This window comes from Octodon degus, unplaced genomic scaffold (assembly GCF_000260255.1).
Source record: "Octodon degus isolate 3935 unplaced genomic scaffold, OctDeg1.0 scaffold00088, whole genome shotgun sequence".
Classification (NCBI taxonomy): Eukaryota; Metazoa; Chordata; class Mammalia; order Rodentia; family Octodontidae; genus Octodon; species Octodon degus.
In genome coordinates, this window is record NW_004524664.1 from 9,853,599 (window position 1) to 9,879,964 (window position 26,366).

A 26,366-nucleotide genomic window follows, 5' to 3' on the forward strand; every position below is an offset into this window, starting at 1 on the left:
TTTCAAGGAAAATTACAGTCCTCTGTTAAAAGAGATAATAGAAAATTTCAGAAAATGGAAAGATGTTCTATGCTCCTGGATAGGAAGAACCAACATTGTGAAGATGGCCATACTTCTAAAATTGCTGTACAGATTAAACACAATCCCTATCAGACTACCACCACCATATGTCATAGAGCTTGAGATATCATCTTAAAATTTATTTGGATCCAGAAAAGACCTAGAATAACAAAGGCAATTCTGGGCAATAAAGACAAGGCAGGAGGTATTACAATTCCTGACTTGAAATTATACTACAAGCCTACTGTGATAAAGTCAGCATGATACTGGGAACAAAATAGACCTGAGGATCAATGGAATGGATTAGAATATGCTGAAGCCCTTATGAATGCACTCAGCCACCTTATCTTTGACAAAGGGGTCAAACATACTCACTGGACAAAAGATAGACTCCTTAACAAATGGTGCTGGAAACACTGTCTCTCTATACGCTGAAAACTAAAACTAGACCCAGGACTATCACAATGCACTAAACTAAAGTCAAAATGGGTTAAAGATCTAAACATGAAGCAGAGACACTAAATCTCCTAGAAGAGAAATTAGAAGGAAGTGTTGAAGGCATAAGGGTAGGCAAAGAGTTCATGAGCAAAAATCATGTTGCATGGGAAACAGCCGAAAGAATTACAAACTGGGACCTGCTCTTACTGAGTTTTTTCACGTCAAAAGAAATTACCAACAAAGTGAAAAGACAAAGCACAATGTTGGAAAAAATCATGTCAAATAAGTACTCAGACAAAGGTCTGCTCTCTAGAATTTGTAAAGAACTAAAAAAGACTAGGGCCCCAAAATTTAGATACTCAGTCCAGAAATGGGAGACTGATGAACACACATTTCTCAGAGGATGAAATTAAAGAAGCAAATAAATATATGAAAAAAATGCTTCACATCACTAGCCATCTGTGAAATGCAAATTAAAACGACATTGAGATATCATTTCACCCCAGAAAGAATGGCTATCATAACGAAATCACCCAACAACAAATGTTGGAGAGGCTGAGGGGAAAAAGGAACCCTTCTCCACTGCTGGTGGGAATGTAGATTCGTGCAACTGTTATGGAAATCAGTATGGAGACTCCTTAGAAAAGTTGGACTGGAAATCCCATTTAAACCAGGTATTTCTCTACTTGGAATTTTCCCGGAGGATCTGTAAACATCATATCATAGGGTTATATGTGTTCCTATTTTTATAGTAGCACAATTTGTGATAGCCAAATCTTGCAAACAACCAAGATGCCCATCACCTGCGGAATGGTTGAAAAAGATGTATTTTTACACAATGGAGTATTACTCAGCCATTAAGAATGACAAACTCGAAGCCTTTATATTGAAGTGGATGCCACTTGAACATATACTCATAAGTGAAATAAACCAGACACACATGTGTAAATATTATGTAGTTTCCGTAGTATAAGAACTCAAAAGAAGAAATGTATATAGAAAGGTATAATACCAGTAAAAGGAAAGCAAGAACTCGAGGACTAACTAATTAAGAGAGGGAAAGGAGAAGAGCTAGGAAACATGACAGTGACAAGCCATACAGTTATATGTACAAGATGGGTAAGCAATAATCCTGAGAATCTCCAAAAGATTTTTGAGTCTAGCAGTTAATTGGAAAGATAGTCAACCTGACTAACTATATATACTGATATTGTGAGCTAAGCAACTGCACTGAAGTTGGTAATCTGTAATAGTAGTTTCATGCTTGGAGTGCCTGTCATTCTGGTCTTCTGAATGTGGGCTCCTTGTCATGACAAGCCACTTGCTGCTGGGCCATCTCTTGGGTAGATGATTGTTCAAAAAGTAGTGAGTGGTGAATGAAGGCATGAGATGGGAAAAGGAATGTTTTGGGACTCTCCTGCTTCAATGTTGTATATGATTAGAGTTTTGGACTTATGTGTAAACATAAGAATTATATAATTCTTTATGCCTATTTAAAAATATATTCTAATTTTTAAATGTTTTTTCATCACATTCTTTAGGGACTTATGTTGAACATATCAATACTTAATGAAAAATACCTGTTCCATGTTATGCCTAAGATGTTTGCTACTCAGCTGATAGTGAGGTTAAGCTTAACAGCCTAGATTGTATGGTAATAACAATAAACTTCTCTTCAGGATGGTTAACAACCTATTTTTGTAGGCCAAAATTAGAGAAAAAGGAGGGAGGCAAAGAAAGTCAACTTTTAGGCCCTAGCCTTCCAAGGTCAATTAAGTCTCAGGACATATGAGAACTTGTACTGTTACATCATGTAACTCAATAGTGTCCCAAATTTCGTGATCTAGGAGATTATGGGGACAAAGTGGAAAGTGATCAATGATGTAGAGTGTGCCTAAGGAGACTCACATGGAGAGAAAACCTTCTCTCAGGTTTTCACAGAGAGCACATTGGCCAAGCAATGGCCATGACTCATCCATATGGTTGACACTGACAAATGTTCTACAATCTGAGTGAGGTACAAGATCTCAGGATAAATTTTGAGGGGATCTGATGGACCTTATCAGATCCAAAAGCTACAACTCTTGTTGCACAGGTCCTGCTTTACCTTGTTCTTAACCATCCAGCTGAAAAGTATAAAAATGAAGTATAAGAAGTAAAGCCATGCTGTTATGTTGAGCTGTAGGGGACTCAGGTCAACAATTTCTGACATGGCCAGTGAAGCAGAAGACCCAATACTATTATGGACTACTGGACTCTTTTAGAATATTTTGCTGAGTTAACACATGTATAATATTCAAATAATGGAGCTAAACAAAGAAAAGGGATGCAGATATATGTCCATTTTGTATCTGTGTATTCAAAATGGTTAGGATAGATATATAGTTACATTCTCTTAATGAATAGAGCTATTTGTTCTAATAGTGTTTTTAAATAGGATATCATGTCCACATCTTGTACAGCAATTAACCACTAGGAAGAATGTATGCAATGTGTTAATTATTGAAACAGTCCTACCAGTTTGGTTTGAAACTGTCTCATTCCTATTTTTTCCTCAAGAAAATTATGGAAAAATGTTTTAAATTTCTTTGAAAGTAGAGAGTTCCTAATGTAAGCAATGTGTAACAGGTTGAATGTTCATGTCTTTCCTAAAATCAGATGTGGAAATATTATCCCTGAGGAGGTCTTATATGTAGCTAGACCTTAGGGATATAATTGCACGATGAGAGTTATGCTCTCATAAGAATGAGATTAGTCCTCTTATGAAAGGGATCGCAAGGATCTCTCTCACCCTGTCTGTTCTGCTATGGTACAATGAGAAGAAGGCTGTCTACGAATCAGGCACCTGATGCTCACTGCCAGTATTTCTGCCTTAATCTTAGATCTCTACCCTGTGGAAATTAGGGTGATAAATATTTTCTGTTTAAATCACACCATTCATGGCATTTTTATTATTGAAACTTTGATGGACTAAAATACCAATTGAGTAATATATACACAAATAGATAATTTCCTGAACTAAAATTTATTAGGCTGATAAGTACTAAAGAACAAAACAGCAATACTGGCAAATATATTAGTGTAAATAACAAAATAATCTCAAATTGAAGAAGGAAAATTCTAGGAGAGCAGGAAGGATAGTCACCTAAACAATTAGAATACAATATAATAGATATTAGTATAAATAAATGAATACAGGATGCACTTACATTTCAGATGTAGAAGAAGTAACTTTAAGAGACATCTTATCTGCTGACATTAACTGCACATGCTACTCAGACATGTTTGTTCAAGGACAGCAAACATAAATGAACTCCCCCTTGGAAATTCCCCAGCCCATATTGCTTTAGTCTGTTATGCTGCACTTCATCATGGTCTTACTCTTTTTCAAATACTCTTGGCATCCATCTTGGAACAAGTACTTTGAGATGATCAACAGGGCAACCAGCACTGCTCTCCATCTTTATCATCAAGTGGATAAGGCATTCATTCTCAACTTTGTGTGTATAGAATTGCCTGAGGAGTTTAAAAATATACTGATGCTTGGGTCCCTACAATGATTTTATATTAATTTTTCTTGGCTGTAGGTTGAACCTTGGAAGTCTTTAAAGATCCTAAGATAATTCTAACGTGTAGCCAATGAAATATTCATTTATATGAGGAAAAGGCCTGTACAGGGGATGTAAATGTCTTTCCTCTATCTTCCATTGTTCTTTCCCAGGGCCTGCAAATTAAACTGACAATGGATCAGTAGGATAAAGAACATGCACATTTTACTTGACATTAACATTTTGTATATTCAGGGGCATCATAGGAAAAAATTGCAAACTTCAAGGAAGTAGTTAGACTTACAAGTTTATGTTTATACCAGTTTAACAAAGAGTGATAAATTGTGATGAAGTTACTAGAGAGCGGAAATGGGATTTTAGGATTTTAGAGTGATAAATTGTGAGAAGGTAAATATATGGACAAAATCAGTAGCACATTAGAATCATCTAGTAAGAGTTGTATATGCAGGTTCATCTCAGCTCTGTCTCCATCTTCATTGATGAAAGTGTTTTCCTCTTCCTGCTGGTTTGAGAGAGGTGATGGAGACACCCTCCAGAAGGGAAACTTGGGTTCTTAGGCAGATAATGGGTGGGGGAGATACTTATTCCAGTCTAATTTTTGACAACTTCTCTAGCTCAGAAAAATTCATATATAAAAATAGCATATTTGGGGTGGCATATTTTGATCCCCTCACCTATGTGTGTGCTTGGACCCATTCTCTGTGGTCATTACTTTTCTTTCTACCTCATAGCTTCTCTGTTTTTATGAAACTGGCTAAGTTTTATGTTGTCTTAGATTTCTATTCATCCCTAATTTAGGATTTAAGTAGGAAGCAAACACCTTAGAAGCCTTTCTGTTACCTCAACACAAGGTGCAGCTGGTAGGTATGCGTGCTGAATCAGAATCTTTCAGAACCATAGCTACAACTGCTCATTAAACTAAACTTGCCCTCATACTCTCTCCAGCCTGTGGTTTCCATTAGTGACTCCTGTTTTGGTTTCAGAGGGGACCATTTCAGGATTTTCATGTCTGTATCTAGTCAGGTGTCTACTGAACACTTGGGTTATTACACACTACAATATTATGGGTTGCTCTTTTTGGATGGGGGAAAGGAGAAAAGAAAAAAGAGATATGCTAAGATAAATGTACTACTAATTTCTATATGTTTATTGAAATGAACAGCTAATATTTGTTTGATCAATCTTACATACCTATGTCTGGTAATCTGAGCAGCTACTTTGAAGACAACAATATGTAGTATAAGAACTCTTGTTATTTTCCTATTTTCTTGTTTGGAAATTCTATGTTGCTTTTTTTTTTGTTTTCTTTAAAATAAAAAAAAGCAAAAAATATTATGGGTCAACTGACAAGCAGTATATTTACTTGTGGGCATCATATGCATGCTGGGAAAGTGAGTGAGATAAAGCAGAATGGGAAGGCTTTCTCTTTTACTTGTGTTCTGCTAGCTGAATTAAGATTTGAAATGAAATGTCTTTCAGTGAAAAATGAGGTCTCTTCTCAGAATGTAAACATTCCTAATTACTTACTGGAGCATAATTCTCCAAATTAAACCTATTAGAGCCAAATCAGGTGGTTCAACATGTTCATCTTGAAATGGATTTACCAAAACTCCTTACAGTTTAGGACAAAATCATAGGAATCAAATACTTCTAATTTAAGAGCTTAAATTCATTAGTGTGAAGAATCTGTTTTTGTTACCAAAATTCCACTGGTCAGTTCAACACTGCAAAATTTTGGCTATTTCTATATGTTGCACAAATTCCCCACACCCTCCTGGTCACAGCACCAACATTGCCCTCATACTCTCTCCAGCCTGTGGTTTCCATTAGTGACTCCTGTTTTGGTTTCAGAGGGGACCATTTCAGGATTTTCATGTCTGTATCTAGTCAGGTGTCTACTGAACACTTGGGTTATTACACACTACAATATTATGGGTTGCTCTTTTTGGATGGGGGAAAGGAGAAAAGAAAAAAGAGATATGCTAAGATAAATGTACTACTAATTTCTATATGTTTATTGAAATGAACAGCTAATATTTGTTTGATCAATCTTACATACCTATGTCTGGTAATCTGAGCAGCTACTTTTTTCATTGCTGAGACAAAATACTTGACACCCAGTGTTAAATGAAATGAGGTTCATTTGGCGCACAGTTTGCTGAGGCTTCAGTTCCTAGTTGGCTGGTTCCAAAGCACGATGGCAGGGAAGAGGGGCATTGCAGAGTAGGAGACAAGCAGCAGTGACAGAATCAAATACAGCAAGAGACAAGGGACAAGAGACCAAAGACCCTCTTTCTGTCCCAGAGACCCTCTTTCTGTCCATTAGATTTTTCATCTTCTCTTCTTTCTTTATTTGGTACAGGGTCTTACAATACAGTTCAGACTTGTAGTGATTCTCCTGTCTCAGCTTCCCCAGAGCTGGGATTATAGGAATGCACCATCATGCCTGGTTTCAGGGCCAGCAGTATGCCCAGGGTACAGGGATTAAATCCAGATCCTTGCACTTGCCAGGCAGGTGCTTAGACTACCAAGCTATCTCCTCAGCCCCTGTCCATTATACTTTTTCCAGGCCACTACCTTTGGAAAGGTAGCATTCACACCCAGCGTGGGACACCCTTAATCTTACCCAAAACTTTGCCAAACCAATCAGTGGACTAATTTAGTAAACACACATCCTTGATTCTAGCATCATACGCTTGAGATCCAGTCACCTCCATAAAGCCCCCACCTATGACCTCATGAGGCTTTGGGGCACATGTAGATGCAAATCATAACAGTTTCCTTCTAGCTATTTCCACGTAACTCTTTATGTCCCTCATACTGAAAAGTTAGCTAAAACTGATGCAAGTTTTGTGGTCCAAGAGATTTCAAGGTTGAAGGAGTCCAGAATTCCAGAGATTGCTCTAGATACTTTTCTTAATTTGGGTGTGGGAGGTAGACATACAAAGGGATATACCATTTATTTCTCCAACTCCAGTATGCATTTATGACAAAAACTAGAGAACAATGTCCAGGAGATTTTCACACAGTTGCTTTTTCATACTTAAATTTATTCTGTGCCATTGCTCCTCTGAGTTTATAAGATTTTCTATTTCACCAAATTTCAGCCCTGTTATTTGGTTCCTTCTCCCCACCTGCTCCCTTGTGATGGTCACCTAGTTTCTACTTATTTCAGTTTTGACCTGTGGGTGTGACCTTCTGTGCTATAATTCTTCACTCATAGTGACAATGCTAATTAGAAATCTTCCTCTGGTCTCCTGGTCCTGATGTGACCCACCAGAGAACTCCATCTCCCAATGGCCTTCATTTATGGAACTAGAAAGTTGTGTAGAGTATTGAGAAGACTTTTCTGAAGCAAACAATGCTGAGAAAACCAGGAAGAGAAGGACATTTTAGAAGGAAAGAATAAACAGATGCAAGAAAATGGGAGCTGATAATGGGAAATCTCAAGTTATTTATTCATTTTGGACAAAATATAGAGATGGTGGAGTTCTAGGATCAAAAAAGGTAGACAAGATCAAAATACTAATAAAACTCCATTCTTTGACCAAATTTTAATCAAATTCTTTTGCATTAATTCCTATTTTGGGTTCTAAGCATGACCCATTTAGCCCAGTCTTATAAAAATCCTGCTGAGACAGTGTAGCAGAAACTCTCCCTTGGGATTCAGTCACCCCTGTCTACTTTCAGCAAGAGTCCCAGTGAGTCTATCTGAATTATTTTTAGCCTTAGTGCTTTCTCTTAATAATTTTCCATTTGTTGGCCCTACCCTAATTCTTGATTATAAATCTCTACTTATTCCATTTAGAATTGAGCCTGACACTCCAAATATAAACCCCTGGAAAAGTATCCCCCCTTGATTCTCTTTCTTGGTTTTTCTTAATGTGTTTTGTACTTGTATTAGTACATGTTTGCAAGACATAATGATTATATTCACTATAGAGAACTGGGACAGATATATAACACATTTCAGTTCTTTAACAACTGTCATGCTTAATTTTTAGCTTTAATAAAAGCTCATTACTACATCAGGTTTAGTGTGGTAAAGTGTCACTGGCACAGCAGGAATGCTCAGTGCTGCAATTCCTAGAGACTGCTGATAAAGAAAAACACAGAGGAGGTGCTATATGAATTGCACCTTAGCTTTAGAGCTATCTAGGATTTTTATAACAGACTGAACTAAAGAAGAGAAATTTGTATTCATGGATGGAAATGTCCAACACTGAGTACAATTAAATACTCGAGTAAGACAGATCTTTAAATATGCTAATCAATTGTTATGCCTTAACCTCTGGAGCTCATTATCTTCATCTTTTTGATGGCACCTACCATTTTATTCTTCACATTCCTTACTCATGTAAAGGGCTTATCTCCCTCAGGCCTAAATTTCTCTAAATGGCAGGACATTTATCTTACTCATCTTTCCATACCCCGATAGGCTCCGACGGCCTGAGCTACGCACTTACATCTGCCTAGTTAATGTTTAAATAAAAAGCTGAGAATTTTATTTACTAATTATTGTTTGGATAGACCCTTCAGACTTCATGTAAATATTAACTTCTGATTTGAAGGAAAAGATGTTGGACTGCAGCCAGGAGACTGGTGCCCTAAGCCCATAGTGCTGCTAACTTAACAGTGCAATGTCGAGTGTAAACTCCTCGTGTTATAAAATTAGACCTGTGACTTTGTTTTCCCCAACTCTTTAGCTAACAGATACTAATTTTGAACTATTTATCATTTTAAAATTTTTGCCTGTAAAATAAATGATTACTCATTTTTATGTTACCCTATAATAAAAGCTGTCAGTGTCTGGCCAAGTTGGGGCATTACTAAGTAGACAAAAGTTCTGATAAATTTACTAGAACAGTTTATGTCTTATATGTTACAATTTCTATTTAAAATAGTTGATAGGACTCAAGGAACTAGAGGACCATACTTTAGGACAATGAGCTAGGTGGTACTTTCTAACTATTAGCATGAGTTTTTTTCAATAATTCCCCCATTTTTAATAAGGAGAAATGCATCCCAGAATTAAATTTGTAATACTCTTTTATTTCTTCTAAAATATGACACCACTCTTGTGTTTTACTGTGAGCCATGACAAGAAAACTGTCTTTGCCAATTTGTCTGAAAATAGGTGATGGATGTAACACTCTCCCTGAGGAAAGTAGTAATAACAAGAGCAACATAACATACAGAATGCAGTGCTTTTACATATTTTATATCATTTAATCTTAGTTATTGTCCTTGTAAGATAAATTGACATGGTTTCCCATAAATGAAAAACTTGAAGCCCTTGGAGATTTGCTTGTCTTGTTTAGGGCCAGAAAGTAGAAAAACTAAGATTTGAATCCATAGCCCATGATTTTTCTACCTAGAACTTGTCTTTAAATTCTATTTCTATTTATTCATGATTAAGAAGGGTCCCCCTGTGGAGCCCAGCACAAGGTGCCCAGGATAAATGATGCTACACACAGGGTTTGAACTGAAATGAACAAAAGGAAGTAGTACTTTCTGAAAGGTGGCATCATTTTCAAGAAAGGCTGGCAATAGGATATATAAAACTCATATTAATTCAGGTTTTTTAATGAGGCAATTAATATTAGCAAAGGCTGAATTCATTCAGAATCATGGAAGGGGTAGTGTTTGTTTTGCAAATAAAAATGGCCCATATGAAAATCACACAAGCTTAACAGCTTAGAAATGCAAATATGGAAAAATGAGAGGCAGGCTAGTCCCACAAAAATGTCAAAGATTCTTAAAAATGTGACACAGTTTTATTGTGGTTGAAGGTGAATAAACTTCTTATAGTTATTTATGGGTTTATAAATTGATGCAACTTGCCACAAGAAAGATTTGGCAATATTTTCTTTGTCTTCCTAGCAAAGACAATGATTAAATAAACAGTTAAAATAATATGATCATCTGGTAAAGAGTATATAATACATTTTCCTACTTTGGGCAATAGTGATATATATGTGTATAAGAATATGTGTATAATATGAGATATACTGCAGGCACGTACACTAAATGTAATGGTTCTTCTTTTATCTTTAAATGGTGGAATTATGGGATGCTTATTTTCTTTTATAAATTTTAAAATATTTCTCTAATACTTCCATGGTTAATGTGAATTGCTTGAACAATAAGATGAAATCATGAATCTATTTCCTTTTGCTTGCTATGCAAATCAGTTAGTTCGCAAGTCAATGAGAACTAAGTCTAAGTAAATAAATAAAAACAAAAAATTAGCTATAAAAGAAAAAAAAATAGAAGCAGGCACAGTGGCATATGAGACTCTGGAATGCTCCCCGCATCCTCCAGGCAGGACGGAGTTCTAACGTAAGGTCCGAATGTTCTCTTCCTCGCCCCCATCTGTTCTTCCTGCTCGAGTTCCTGGCTAGTTTCTGATGTTTGAACCCAGCTATCATTTATTGGGTCCCATATAGTTCTTCACTTAGTTCACCTGAATCTAAGCTCCACTGCCCTGCTTTTCACCTCTGCCCAAGAACAGAACTTGGCATTTCTAGTCCTTGGCAAGCAAGGGTCTTAATCTGCTGGGTTAATATTCCTAGCTATATCCCCATGAATGCCTGAAGAGCTGCCTTTGGTGTAGGATCTACACACTGGAGTATCTGTTGTTGCATCCTTTGCCTCCTGAATTAGATCCAATGGTGTCCTCTATCTAGGCTTAATGATTTAGTTTTAAGTACCCACATATTATAGAGTGAAAGCAGTGTGCTCTTGAAATTCTTTTTTTTTAAAATTTCAGTAATTTTATTGAAAGGTATATCTCTTAGTACCAAACATAATGGCAGTGGTTAGGTTACCTCTGTCAACTTAAAATTAATACTGATGCTTTTAAAACATTGAAACATATCAGCCTTTTGGCAGAACTGAAGTTCTCCATTCAGCACAGTTTACAAAAAGTTAAAGGTAGAATATACTGTGGTTCTTTGGTTGATGTTTCAATATTCATTTATTTGTAAAGTGATCTGAAAGTGGGTATCCATTCTGGACAGACTAGGGCTCCAGGCCTCGCTGAGCTGCTGTTCACAACGCTGAGAGAGTATTCACATCTTACAGTCATCGGTTCACATGGAAAAGCCCAAGTGCTGCCTCAGTGATCTCGTAATTACGGAGGTGCCTGCTTGCTTTTCATAACACATAGTATAGAAATTTGTGGAAGATACTCTATTCCTTAAAAAAAAACCCAAACCAAAAGCCTAGAAGCAACAGCAGTTTTGTAGAAACAATTCATAGTAAAACCTGGAGTGCTTTATCTAGCCAGAATTTAGGGTAATGCAAGTGTTCAGAGTGTTAATTGATTTTGAGTTACTATGTAATATAATAGAAATTTTTTAAAATGGGATTAGACTGAAGAAGTAGATTCTATATAGAAATTTTTACCATTGACACAAACATAGCCTGTTTTTTAGAAGAAATATTAAAGATAGCTTAATGAATATGTCAAACTTACTAGGTCTGTATTCTGGCTTAATGAAAAAGTCTAAATTTAAATGCATTTCCCATACAGCAATAACAATCTCATCTTTAAGTTACATTATTACTTGCATTATGGGTGTCAAGAAACCATTACATTATCTAGACTATAACCCTTATGCCTTAAAAAATGCATGTGTGGAATGTTGGTTTTGATGTAAACCTTGTAATTAAAAATTGAACATTCAAATTAAGTAGGTTACCGTTTTCAATATCACCTGCACATATTGATCCAATATAAAAAGTTAGGTTAGTGTTAGAAATGAAGATTCACAGTTCAACTTTTCAGGCTTGCATTGAGTATTTCACATTTATGCCTTTAGTTTTACAGGTGAGTTCAAATCTAACAATCCTACTATAGCATTATATTAGTTAGGCAGCTTTACCAAGTTGGAGAGAGAACATCATACTGTTCTAGTTGTGATGTTTTGAGGCTTCATAACTTAAATCTACCCTAACATTACGGAATCTATAGTTGAGGGTTGTAGAGAAAGACTTAAGGTTTCTTTATATAATTTGATTATCTGACAGCCTGGCTCCTGTCTTCTCTCATCTTTGCCGGTAGGAATCTAGAAAGCCTTGAGAATGTGGTACACAGCAAATTCCCCCTCCAAGTCCTGCTGTTTTCCTGCCCTCTGTTTAGCCAGGAATTTTTCCTCAGCAGCACCTCAATTTTCTCATTAAAGCCTCTTGACCTGAGACTTGATCTACATAGAAATATATTAATAACTTTTGGCAAATATTGTTTATTCTCAATTTAAGTAATCATGATGTTCAGTGATTATACATACCTGTTTTAGCACCTAAAATATCCTTGTGTAGGCCATTAAGGAAAATATAACCTTAGTATCTTGCAAGTCATAAAATTTATGTTTTCAGATAGTTCTTTTTCTCTCATACATTTCACATTGTATCCATAAACCATGCCTCCATTTGTTAAAATAATTTGTGGGGTTATACAGATTCTCAGTACATATTCTACTGTATTTTATTTTTTTAAGTTAAAACTTTAAATGTTATATAAAATATAAAATTTCCTGATAGAGATATAATTTAAACAATGCTTTATTTCTCTTTGGAAGACATAAGCAGTGATATAACTTAATTTTAAAAGAATTTGGAGAAGTGTCTATTGCAAATATCTTTGGAAGAATTTAAAACAAAAAATAGCATATCTAGCTAGAATGTTGTGTAAGTTTAAAAGTTCTTTTATTTTCCTTAAAAATCTACCAAAACTATCAGTACACTTATAAATTATCTAATGATCTTTTTAGGATATAAATACATTTGCCCCCAAATGCCAAAATAATTTTCAATTTGTTCATAATAAGTCCTTTATTTAAAGAAGAGACAGATAATAGAAAAATAGTAGCTGTTTGTTAGTGCCTGACAGTAATGGCTTATTACCATTCTGATAGAGTTCACTTATTTGCCTAACATAATTAAAATCAGTATTTTTTCATGTTATTTATTCTAGAAAGGTCAATGAAAATATGTGCATTGTTAAATATTCTAGTATTAGAAGATTTTCACTATGAATAGGTGATATTTGTATTAGGGATTGATGATAGACTAAAAGTACATGATTTGCATGAAACAGTAAATTCTGACTTTTTGATTTACATTTCTATGCTATTAAGTTTGAATAATTTTCATATGAGTAATTTGTATTAATACAACAAATACTATGCTTTCCATTATTGTCTCAGTTACTTTTCTCACTGCTCAGCCAAAATACCCAACACCCAAAGTTAAAGGAGGAAAGTTTACTTAGCTCACAACTTGTGGGGATTTCAATCTGTATTCTGCTGGCTCCAAGGCAGAGTGGCCATGGCAGAGGAGCAACTGTTCATGCAGCAGAAAACAGCAGAAGCAACAAGTAAAGAGGGCACAGCAAGCTTTTTTCCCCCCTTCTATTGTATGCAGGCTATCTGCATTAGGGTGGGTAGAGCGCACACTCATAATCCAAGCATTGGACAATGAATCAATCACAAATTCTAAATTCAGTCACCTCCCTCATGAGGCTTTGGGGGGATAACCAAACACAAACCATAACATCCCACTCTGGCCCCCCAAAGACTTATGTACATTCCTTTATGCAAAAGGAATTTAGTCCAACTCTAAGAGTTGCCAAAGTCCTAACAATTTCAGCATTGCTTAAAAGTCCAAGTCAAACGTCTCCTCTGAGATTTAAGGCAAACTCTTAGTGGTTAACCCCTGTACAAATGAAAAGAAATTTAAACACTTCCAACATTCAATGCAAAAAAATAGATATTTCTACTCCAAAATTTATAAACAGTGGGATATAAAGGAATGAAACCAAAGCAAATCAAAAATACAGCAGGACAAACATTCAATCCTATTGTTTCATGTGCAACATCTCAAGCAATCCGTGGTAAAACGTGAGCTCCAAAGGGCTTGAGTGGCTCCGTCCCTATGCTACTTCTAGTGGCTGTAGCTCCCATGGATTTTCTCTTGGACCCCACTTTGCTCTCTCCTTGCTGTTTTTCTTAGATGATCCATGTTCTTAGCTTCTGCAGACTTCTGGGGTCTCCACTCTACATTTGCCTTCATACAGTGTCACACACTGCTCTCTCAGGGACATACTTTTTGGCCTCCCACACATTCTGAAATCTGAGGGCAAGCTTTTATGAACTCACAACTCTTCCATTCCACATGAATCTAAAACCAGTGCTGCTTTCATGGTGCCAAAATCTGATTCCAGTTGGAACAGTAGTCAGGCTTCCCTCTTTCTTGGATGTAGGGGTCAGGTGCCTGCATTATCGGGTACTTTGAGTCCACCCCTGATGAACAAATTCTCGAGGTTACTGCCATTCTGGAACATGGTATAGATGCCTGCATTCTTGAACATGCTGTTCTGTGGCTTTCTTCTCAAAGCAAACTCTCACTTTTGCAATTTTGAGGCCACAAAGGGTGAAGTCCTGCCCTTCTTGCGATGATCTGAGGCCATTTTTTTCTATGCTACTGTTCCTTCTCAGCAATCAATATCTCCTCTACTCTATCTTTGCATTCCAGAGCTTTACTAGTTCTTCCTTTCTGGCCACACTCAGAAAGTTTTAGATTATTCTTCTGGGCTCTTTGATCTTGATTCTCAACTAAATCTGGCTAAAATCTCCCCTCAGCAGCCATGTCACTGCCTCAAGATTCAACTGCTTTCAAATTCTTTGCCAGATTAATTAGTCTACCAGCCTTAATTTCAGTCTTAGGCAAACAAAGTCTCTGTACATGAGCAAAATGCAGACAAAGTTTTGGCAAGTGATGACACACACCATGTGGAGTCCAACAGGCAATGCCATCCTTCTTCCAAGCAGAAACCTCTTGAGTCTGGTCTTTACTGGTTTTCTGGTCTTCTGATCTCTGACCACAATCTCTAATACAGAACAGACTAAGGCTTTCCAGCTTTACTTTTTCAGCTCCCATCCTTCCAAATCATTCCAACATTTCTCTACATACCACCCCCAAAGGCCCTAAACTACAAGGTCAGATGTAGTTACAGCAGTAACCCCACTCATTTGGTACCAAATTCTGTCTCAGTTACTTTTCTCATTGCTGAGACAAAATACCCAACAGCCAAAGTTAAACGAAAAAGTTCATTTAGCTCACAGTTTGTGGAGGTTTCAGTCCATAATCTGGCTTCAAGGCAGAGTGGCATATGGCAGAGGGCTACTGTTCATGGCAGCTGAAGACATCAAAAGCAGCAAGTGAGGAGGGCAGCGCAAGCCTCTTTCCCTTCCCTACACTGTATGCAGGGTGTCTGCATGGGGTTGGGTATAGCACTCATATCCTTAATTCTAGCATTGGACCATGAATCAATCTTACATTCTAGATTCTGCTACTTCGGCAAAGCTTCCCAACCCCATGACTACATGAAGTTTTGGGACAATATCCAGACACAAACCATAACAATGCTCTGACTCACTTCTACCATTACTAATACTGTTCATTTATTAAGCAATTTTTTTTCCTTTCTTTCTCCTATACATCTTAATTGTTGGCCATCTCACCCGATCTGTTCTCTTCTCTGATATATATGTTAACAATTAAAAAGCAAAAAGTAAATTGTGTATGCACAATTACCTCTGTGTTAGAAATATTACTGCTTTTTTTTTTACTAAGGATCAGAAAAATATATATTCACTTTCCTATTCAGCACATCTGATACACAGTAACATATTCTCACACAAGTGTTAGTTTCCTTCTCCTTGAGAAGCAACTAGTTTTCAATATATTTTGGAAAATTACACAGTGTCCCCCCATCCCAGCTCATGGTCACCCCATTGAGAATGCCTGGCCTGAGTCTGCATCTTGGGCCATTGGCATCACTCATGGTAACTCCTGAACTCCAGATCTACCTTTCCCTTAGAACAGGAATTTGGTTCAGTTAGCAGAATGATTCAGGAAAGGCCAAATTTTCATTTATCTTTAATATTTTTATAATTTAATAAAGTTAAAAATAGTATTAAAGCACAAAAATTATAAGTGATATAGAGTTTCATTTGACAAAAATAATATGAATTACACAGTACTCGTAATGCATAGTGTTGTCTTCAAACTGGTTGTTCATAGTATCAGATATATGTATGTAAAATCGGAAGAAGAAAGAAAAGTGTAAGAAATTAAGAAGAGGAAAAGGTCAAACAGAAATAAACAAGACAAAACAAATTAAGCATTAACTACTCCTTGCCATAGTCCAGCATAAATCCACAGTCCAGTTGTCCAAACCATCCTACTTACATATATAGATATATTTATTTCCCTCACTACCTCTCCGGTCTTCCTCAACTCAGTAATTCATCTGTTATTCGTAGATCTTTCTCACTGTTTGATTTCCTAGTTCTGGAGAATGCCCTTGAGGAACATTCTGAGGGACTACTAGCTTTTCCCTACGAATGCTGAACGTGCTACCTATCCATGCTCCAATTAGCCACTGAGGATGAGGCTATCATCACACGGCCCGTTCATCTGCTATGAGAGACTAAGTAAGAAAAAGTCCCCTGAAAGGGCAGGGACTATATAAGAGTCCTTTAAAGCTGCATGGGGCCATGACATCCAGGTCTCCAAGGCAAGTGGCAGTGTGGCCAGAGCACTGCTGGGGTCTGTGCCTGTGCTGCCAGTGTTGGAAGCAGTGGCTTTGTGCATGGTGACAGCAAGCAGTGACACCGTCACTAGGCCAGTCTGTGCACTACACTATTTAAGTTCCATACCTGGCTACATGGTCTTGGAAACTGGTTCTTTGAAGCTCCTGAAGGCAAGCCAATATGCTTTTAGGTTTTGTTTATTTTAGAATTTTGATTAACTAAAAATTGACAGAAAATTATCATTAATATACAAGGAATTCTTGTACACTCTTGGTTCAGGTATTTTTTTGTTTTGAAAATCTTTTTTAAAGGAAAACATTTTTAAAAGTATTTTTTGGAAGACTTCTTTAGAAATAAGTTTATACTCATATAGAATTTACAAAAGGTGAAAATAATTACCTTTTTTCCTTATCCTACCTTTCACCAATGATGACAGCTGTATGTAAGTATCAAAACCAAGGCAATGACATAGATACAAACTATTAGTTAAACTGTAGGCTCTTTTAGATTTAATTGGTTTTTACATTCACTTTTTTTTCTTAATGTATTTAGTACAGGGTCTGCAGGGTCTTACTACATAGATTAGGCTCGTAGTGATTCTCCTGTTTGCAACCTCTAAAGCAGTGGGATTACAGGCAAGTGCTACCACATCCAATCTCTGTCACCATCTCAGCACGCCCTGGGGATGGAGCTGGCACGGCATGCAGGGAATCCAACCCCAGCCAATGCACTCTGCCTAAGCAGGCACTTTAGTTTGCGGAGCTATCTGGCTGGCCCTACATTCACTTTCTAATGTGTAGTTCTATAAATTTTATTTGAAATATAGATATATACGACATCCACTGCAATCAGGATCCTAAACTTCTGTCACTCCATCAATACTCTGGTCTTCCCACTTTGCAGTCACTTTCCACTCCAAAAATAGCCTTTGGTAGGCATACATCAATTTGCCCTCGTAATTTCTTCTTTTAAAAATTATAGGGGCTGGGGAGATAGCTCAGTAGAATTAACACTTGCCTGGCAATTCTATGAACACAACCCAAATTCCCATCAAGAGATGAATGGATAAAAAACATAATATTGTTATGCAATGGGCTACTACTCAGCCATACAGAAAGATAAACTAGAGACTTTTATTGGTAAATGGATACAACTCAAGATCATACTCACAAGTGAAATAAATAAGACTCACATGTATCAACACGATGTTGTTTCTGTAGTGTGAGAAGTTGAGAGTAAATAAGATCCAAAATGTATAATAATTGGGTTGGGTTCGTAGAATTGTATATGTGGAAAAAGTTGATGTCAAACTTTGAACAGCAAAATTCAGCAGTGATGAATATGTCTATGTGTATTTTTTGCAGTTACATGTACAAAATGTGATGAGCATTTTGTTCATGCTATTGGATTACAACATAGTTTGCCACCATATTGATTATTAAGTATTGGCACCAAATAGTCCCCTTGGATAAGTAAATGCTGTCAGCATAACTGACTCAGTTCAACGGAAACTGTCTCACATAATTCTCAGTAGATTAACCTACCAACCCTCATGTAGCAGCATTTGTGTGTGAGCAAGTGGAAAGCTTTTCTGCTCTTCTTTGGGCCAGTTGTGACCTATAGACTGACACCTGGCCTGTGTCATTCCCTAAGGACTGGTGATTGCAATTTCAGTGGAGAAAGGACATTCAGAAAGACAGGAACTATATGAAAGACATTTTATTATTTATCCATATGTTAGCATTAAAGTAGTTTTTAGTTTTTAAAATCAGTATTTTACTCATTATATGATGATTTTATTATTATATATGTGGTTATTAATGCATAAGCCTAATTCTCTCTAAGCAAGTCCAGAAATTTTGTATGAGGACGCTTACAAAATACTCCAGGGAAATGTTAATAATGTAGGAATTATGACAAAGTTTAGAGCTTAACAGAATTTTGTTGTGAAAAACTTTGTAATAGGCATTTTAAAATGAAAATAGTGTCTTTGCTCATGGAAAAGCATGTCAAAGTCCCTGTAAAAGTTTGGATGCATGTGATACCTCCACTTACAAGTAGTTTGGTATTCCTGCCCCTTTGAATTGACAGTCTTGAGTGCAATGATCCTTTTTTACTACAGAGTTTGTATTTCCAAGTGATAAGATTCAGATAAAACTGGGTCATGCACCATAGATAGATAAGACACTTGGAACTGACTTGCTTTGGAATTTAAATAAGGAATATCCTTCTACAAAGTGTTCTTTCTTTCACACATGCCTCTTTGTCACATCGCATCCTTCACCACCTTTAGAAACATGGGAACAAACATACAGGAAGGAGGTTAAGAGAGTTGTATACATAGACACAGACCATCCTCAACTTGTGAAAGGCTGGGTTGCAAAGGGTCATTGGTGAATATGCTTTTGGAATGTCAGAGAAGTTTCTCGTTAACTCATTAGTAGGGCAATCTATTAAACTCATTTAACATAAACTAGAAGTGATGTTACATGTGTTACCCAATATCATCAAAATGATAAAGTGGTAAGTCTAACACAAATATAAAGCTAAAATAGATGTGACAGCTTTTATTTAGTGTCAGAGATACGAGAAAAAGGGGAACACACATAGCACACAGAGTTTCCTTGAGAACAGGATAAAAAATGATTCAGGTAAAGAAGACAGGAATGGCGAAATCAACAATCCAGACCTGGAGAAGCCCTTTTACCGCTAGGCAGGGTGGAGTAAGTGCCAGACATAGGCATCCACCTGTCACTGCTGCTGGTATGTCTAAGTTAACTGTCCAGACAGGTGAGAAAGGGTTCAGCAGAACACCACTACTATGTAGGTTTTTAATCATTATTTTAAACAAGACTTTGAAAAATATCTGAATAACAGGAGAGTTAATTTCACCTACCTAAACTCTAGAAAGTAGTCTTACCAGGTATGACTGGCAAGCCCATCATCCTTATGGATCTGGGAAAAAGATAAAAATACATGAGGACCGTCATGGTAGTCATATCTCCAGATGCAGCATGGGATCTGACAGAGTGATCGTTGGTTGTTACAGTAATGGTTGTGATTGCAGTGACAGCCCTCAGTGAAGACTGTGGCTTCCAGGCAGGGCAGTCTGCTGGGGTTGGAAGTGAAGCAGCAGGTCCGTGACCTGTGCATGTGTCTTTGCACTCTCCTGGGGGCTGAGAACTTTATTTATTGTGCTTCTCAAATGTCACTAGCTTATTCTCTGTGTAGAAGATTACAGTCTAGATCTGCTTCTCTGAAGTTGATTTTTATTAAAGTGTATAGAACTTTTTACTTGTACAGAATACTATTATTTCACTTAATTTTGGGGGGTTGTGAGCACTCTCCTTTCTGAGCCATGATCACATGCACATTTTGTAAGTGAAAGATCCTAGCAGGCTTGTCATCAGACCGACACCTTCAATTCATCACTCTTGAGCCGGGTTTGAAAGAGACTTGGAAAAGACACCTTCGGTTGACCATAGCGGTGGGCTGCTATTTTTCATGGTCTCACTGAAGTTCTAGTGAACCACTGACTGCTTCCTGGAATGCTACTCTCATATTTTTATAGAAAAATGATAGCTCAAATAAAAACTTAGGGACGGATTGTTTTGTTTTAAACTAATTTGTCTAACATTCATTTATCTAAAATTCAACTTCCTTTGAGAATTTCTCCATCTATTCAGGCATCCTCTTTTTCTTTCATACCTTTGAGATTTTATGTTTTCAATGCATTTTGGATCAAATATAAGGGGCTGACATCTGCTGTGGGAAAACACAGAGTAATCGATACCAGATATGTCCTCCTGCCTGAGACACCAAGAAGAAAGGCGGTAACATATATAAAACAATGTTGTTTAGACATTCGACATCTGGCAGCATAAGGGAGTGATCTCTAAGATGTCATGTCTATAATCCCAGAAGTCTGGGAGACTGAGGCAGGAGGATCACAAATTCAAGCCCAGCATGGGAAACTTAATGACAATGAGACCGCATCTCAAAAATTTTTTTAAAGAGGCTGGGGATGCAACTCAATGTAAAGAGCCTGACTTCATTCACACACACACACACACACACACACACACACACACACACACGAATAGTGGAATAAATCACTTGATGATTACCCCAGGTGTACTTCCTTTTAGAGTTTTGAAGCCCAGGGCAGGGATGGGCAATTCCATTGGACTAGTTAGAGTTAGTTCCTAGATAACTGTGTACTCAGCCTTCTACAATTTCTATCTGTACTTTTGTACTGATGATATCTTCATGAAGATTTACATTCCTTCCACACGGACATACTTGCTGTAGAGAAAAGTGGCATGCTCACGTTCTCTCTTCCTGAAGTTGCCATGGTGAGCATGTGCAGTGGTCAGCCGATCTATCCTTCAGCCTTCGCTTGAACTGATTTGGCCTCAGGGATCAGTGCTCTTTCCCAGGTTGAAAATAAAGCAGCTGCTTGACAAGAACTTTGCTCCCAAACCTTGCTGCATACTGGGAAGTAACCAGGTGAGCAGCTCAGAGCTTCCCTCCTAGAAGGCATAAATCCTAACTAAAAGGCAGGACCCTGGAGCCCAGGTTGTCTTGAAAGATTGAGCTATCATTTTGATTTTACATGGAGCATAATATATAGCCCTTCATCATGAAGGCTTCAGAGTTAGTGCCTATGTGCTGAGATGATTTCTCTGTTTTCCACACAGTAAATCATCCCCATCATGCAAAGTAATACCTTTATGTGTTTTCCTACAAAGTTATATAGCTTAATTATTCTTATTAATAATAAAATTTATGGTTTGTTGAGTTCTGACTGTGAGCTAAGTTCATTTAACCTACCCAATATTCTTAGAGGAAAATATATTGTGACTATTATCATCAAATTTTACACATTATGACCCAAGGTTAAACGGATAATAAGCATCAGATGTGTGATTTAAATTTAAGTTCAAGTTAATCTGAATCATTATTTTCTGCTCTTTTTCTTCTGTTTATGCTTCTTTGTTCACTTTATTGATCAATATTTCTTCCATCTAAGTTAATTAGAATACCTAAAAAAATGAAACTCAGAGTGTAGATTTGATCTTCCTTAATTTATTGAACTCAAAACCTGTTTCATTTTCTTATTCTTGGATAATTATTACTAAAATTAGATTCATTTTTGAGTGAGCTGTCAATTAACTGTTATTAAAATACCAAGTAGAGAAAAAAAGTCCAATTAGAATGTGTCTGAATAACTTTTTTCCAAGTAAATTAAAGATTATCTTCTTTTCAAGAAAATGTTCACTGCTAGTAAACATGTTTTTAGCTAATAGTTTTAAAATTAAAGTCACTGTAAGTGCTATTTTACTGCCACAGAAGACAAAGTTTTTTCAGGAAGGAGAAATATTCCTAATCAAAGAAACACAAATACAATTTTCATTTTTTCCCACTTAAAAGGAATTTTATATAGAATTGAATGCTAAAGAATCAATTGCATTCTGTTAATAAACTGTACTATGAAATGATGACTTTTAGAAAATAAAAATTCAATCAAAACAGCTCAGTGTGGACAATGAAGCTTGTTTTTAGGAATTGTCATGTACACCTACACAGATTAGAACAGCAAACTCATCTATGGGCCTGTTAATTATTTGTGATGTTTTGGGAAGATAAAGAAAGCTGGAAGATAAGCTATGGGACTAGTCATTCAACAGAAGTGGCTTGAATTCATTGGTATTTTTGGCAAAAGATTAAAAACTACTGTCAATGTTCCAAAGTATCATAGAAGACAGATGAGGCAATGGAATACACTAAGAATTCTTAAGCTCTGCCTGTTAAGGCATCTGTAAAAGTTCACTTGATGTCCCATGTTACAGTTTTTCTAAGACTAAAATGATTAGCTGGAATTTTAGAAACAACTAGAATGTTAGAATTTCAGCACTTTGGGGTCATTGAACAGAAAATGAGTGTTAGAGCAGTATTGTTAGTATAAACCCCCCCAAGGCAACATCTGAATATTTTTACAATTGGGCCCTTTTTAGGTGCTATGTACATGAATCTGGGTATCATTTTGTCATTTTGAGCATTAAAAAATCTTATTGGTGAAGGCAAAGATTTCAACAACTAGTAAAATGTCCAACAATGATCACTGAGCCCCTTTATTATCCCAAAGGGAGGGCAGTAATCATCCTCAAGTTTTTCTGTGGCTTTCCTAAACATTTCTTGTCATTTTTATGTACTTACATTTATATAATAGAGCATTACTGAGTCAGAAGTCATGATACAGGTATTGTGGCATAGTGCACCTTGTAGATAATATGGCACATTGTACAACTCAGAAACTCCTTGAATTACATGTTTGTTGTCCAATTTCAGAGATGTAGGTCATACAGAGTAAAAATTTAGAAGAACCAGCTTTCTGGGGATGACAGCAAAAACACAGAAATAAAAACCAATGCTCAGATAGTATCATAGGGGAAGACACAAAATCTAAATAATAAAAATTGTGAGGATATTGCTGTTTAGAGAGAAGTCGGAAAATGAAAACTCATGGAAGAAACATAAAGAAAAATTACAAATACCAAATGGAAAATAGGACAACATATTGTGGCATGAAACAAGAAAGTATTACTTGGAGAAGAGGATGGCACTGCTCCCAGATACTACAGAAAGACACAGAGTGAAAGATGGCTGCAGGTTGGGACAATGGGCATCACTGGAGAGATGACATTTTGGCTTTGGAGTCCAAAAGATCAGAAATTACATTACAGCACCACCTGTTATTAAGCCGTGTAAGTGTAAGGATTCGTCTAAGTCTAATGATGCAGTTTGAACCACAGAGTTATTGTATGGCTTACATGAAATGAAATGTGAAGGGTGTAATACTTGTCACATGGTAAACCATAGAAAGAGAGGAAGATGTAATGACAGATGAAAATAATGTGAGAATGGAAGTGAACTGGGCTATCAGAAGCCCAAACTAGAAGGGAAGGAACGGCAGGAAGTCTGTCATACAAACAGACCCTGAAAATGGTCAAGTGAGGGAGGGACAAGGAGGACTGCTCAGAGAAGAATGGATCAGAGCAGACTGACATGCAGGAAATAAGATGGAAGGGGGAGATATTTGAACCAATTGAAATAGAAGTTTTTTTGAGCGTTTAGCATACTGTCTTACATTTTCCATATGCTATAAGCATAAATTTGAGTTTCATCCTATTATAATACTTAAAAGGGTATTATCCAGAGAAGTGAAGATGCTCTTAGTGATGAAGAAATTACATTGTAAATCTTATATATGACCAATAACTATTAAAATGAAAAAGGAAACATTAGTGTTTGTGATTAGTTTTAAGCTATTTGGAATGTTTAATAAGTCAGGATTCAGTATTCCCTAGTAAAGTATACAAAGGAATCTTTATTTTAGTCCAGTGGTGCATTTAGTAGGTTGATATGGCCCTCCAAGGAGAGACTGGAACCAAATGAATGATAAACTTGGAAAGATGATAAAGTTAAAAAGAAGAGGAAGTAGAAACAGATGAAATAGATCACTAATCCTTTGTTCAGGAAATGTTTAGTCTTATGTTGTCCAATAAGTCAAAGAAGTACAATCAAAATGTCAAGATCAAGCATCGTTCCCTCTGCAACTCATACCCATTTTGTTTTTCCTTCAATTTCTTTCCAAAACTTTGTATTTCTAACCTTACTCAAAGAAAGATTTTTTTGCAATTCTGTGTATTTTAAGTCACATTTATAAGGAGATGGTGACAGGTTAGAAAAGAAGAAAAGGAATAAAGGTAGGAAGGCAGGAAAGACTATAAGCAAGAAGCAAGAAAGACAAAAGCAAAGAAGGGGAAAGGAAGGATAGAATGAAGGAGGGAGGAAGGAACAGAGAGAAAGGTCCACTGAAACAGGTTCCAAAAAGAAGCTGCAGCAAGTAAATGGGCAACACCAAGTCCCAGTGTTTGATATACTCTTTCAAAATCAAGGTTTTAAAGGGGATATCAATGAAGAGCCATTTTGTATCTGTATATACAACATAGTTAGGATAGATATACAGCTACTTGCTCTTAATTCAATGAGAAGAAAGATTTATACTAATAGTGTTTGGACAGGATATCCTGTCTGCATCCTGTACTCAGAATAAACACTATGAAGACAACAATGTCCAATGTATTAATTATTGTAACTGTCCTACTAACCTGCTTTGAAACTGTCTCATTGCTATTTGTTTTTCAATAAAATTAATAAAAAAATCAAAGACCAAGTAAGACCATGTGCTGCTCTTGTGGAGTCACAGTGTGAGGCAGCGCAGGACCCAGAAGGAATCAGCTTAACTGCGTAACTTGACATTTCCCGAATGCATGTGCTCCTTCTTCCTTGTGTGACAACTATTAATGGCTCTTCTGATTTAATTCCCACAACACACATTTTAGGAAAAATGGAAGTTATAATTCATTTGCATGTTTTGTTGGATTTTACTTTCTTCCTCTAAGCACACATTTTCTTACCTTTGACTGCTGTTGTAATGTATCAAATTATAATACATGCCCTTATATACTGCTCAATATCCATTATTCCAGGAAATGCTGTCCAGTTGGCAGCACATCACATGCTCTCTAAGCCAAAATCCTTCAGCTCAAAGACGTAGTTCGGGTTATAGAAGAAATGAGCCGAGCTGAGAGAACAGCAGGCATTTATTTGAGAACCGTGAGCCTAGAAGACAACATAGTTGTTATTAAAGATGTTTATGCCTTAGTTCTTAGAATTTGTAACCATGTTACTTTTTTTATTATTTTATTTTATTTTATTATTTTTTTTTCACTTGACAATGTGGCCCATTTATTTAAACCAAAAGGCATCGTTACATAGTGCAAATGTCTCTTTGGTAAAGTACGGAATACAATGAACATAAAAAAGGCACTTGGCTGTTGGCATTGGTTAGAAATGTAAATAAATATGTACACTTCGCTTCCTGTTACAGCAATCCCCTCACAGTGGCTGCTAAGAAGAGTTTATCCCGGTACTGTCCCTGTCTTGGTAGTGAAGATAACAAGTCTTCAAACTGGTGAAGCTTGAGCCTTTTGGGGTGAATTACAGGATTTGACGTAAGTTGCGCTCAGCTTTCTCTCTTCCATTTAGAGAGCTAGCTGCCCCCCACACCTGTAGTACTCTACCAGTGCGCACTGCCAAAATCGAGAGCCCACAAACACCCCGAGGTGCACACAGGACAACAAGGCACCCCCAGAATAGATTCTGCTGTCACTATTACACCTGAACAACTTCCACACCATGCAATTTTGACATACACTGTTTTTGAACTATTAAGTCAAACTTGGCCATCAAATCTATAAAGTAGGCAACCATGTTACTTTTTATGGCAAAAGGGAATCTGTGATACTGTTACCTAAGTATCTTGAGATAGAGAAATTCTTTTGTTAGATCTGGATGAGCTGCCCTGATCTCCCAAGTTCTGACATAGACATTTCCTGGGTACAGACAACCAGAGAGACAGAGCAAGAGAAGGACTGAGCCCAGAGTTCAGCACAGCGTGTGAGGAGAGCACTGTGGGGAGCCTGCAGGTCTGGAAGAGATGAGGGAAGAGGTTTTCCCCAGAGCCTCCACGGAGGAGCACAATCCTGTGGACAGCTCAGCTTTATTCCCATGTTGTCTGTGATAGGCCTCCAATCCACAGAGTTGTAAGATAATGCATTCATAACACTTA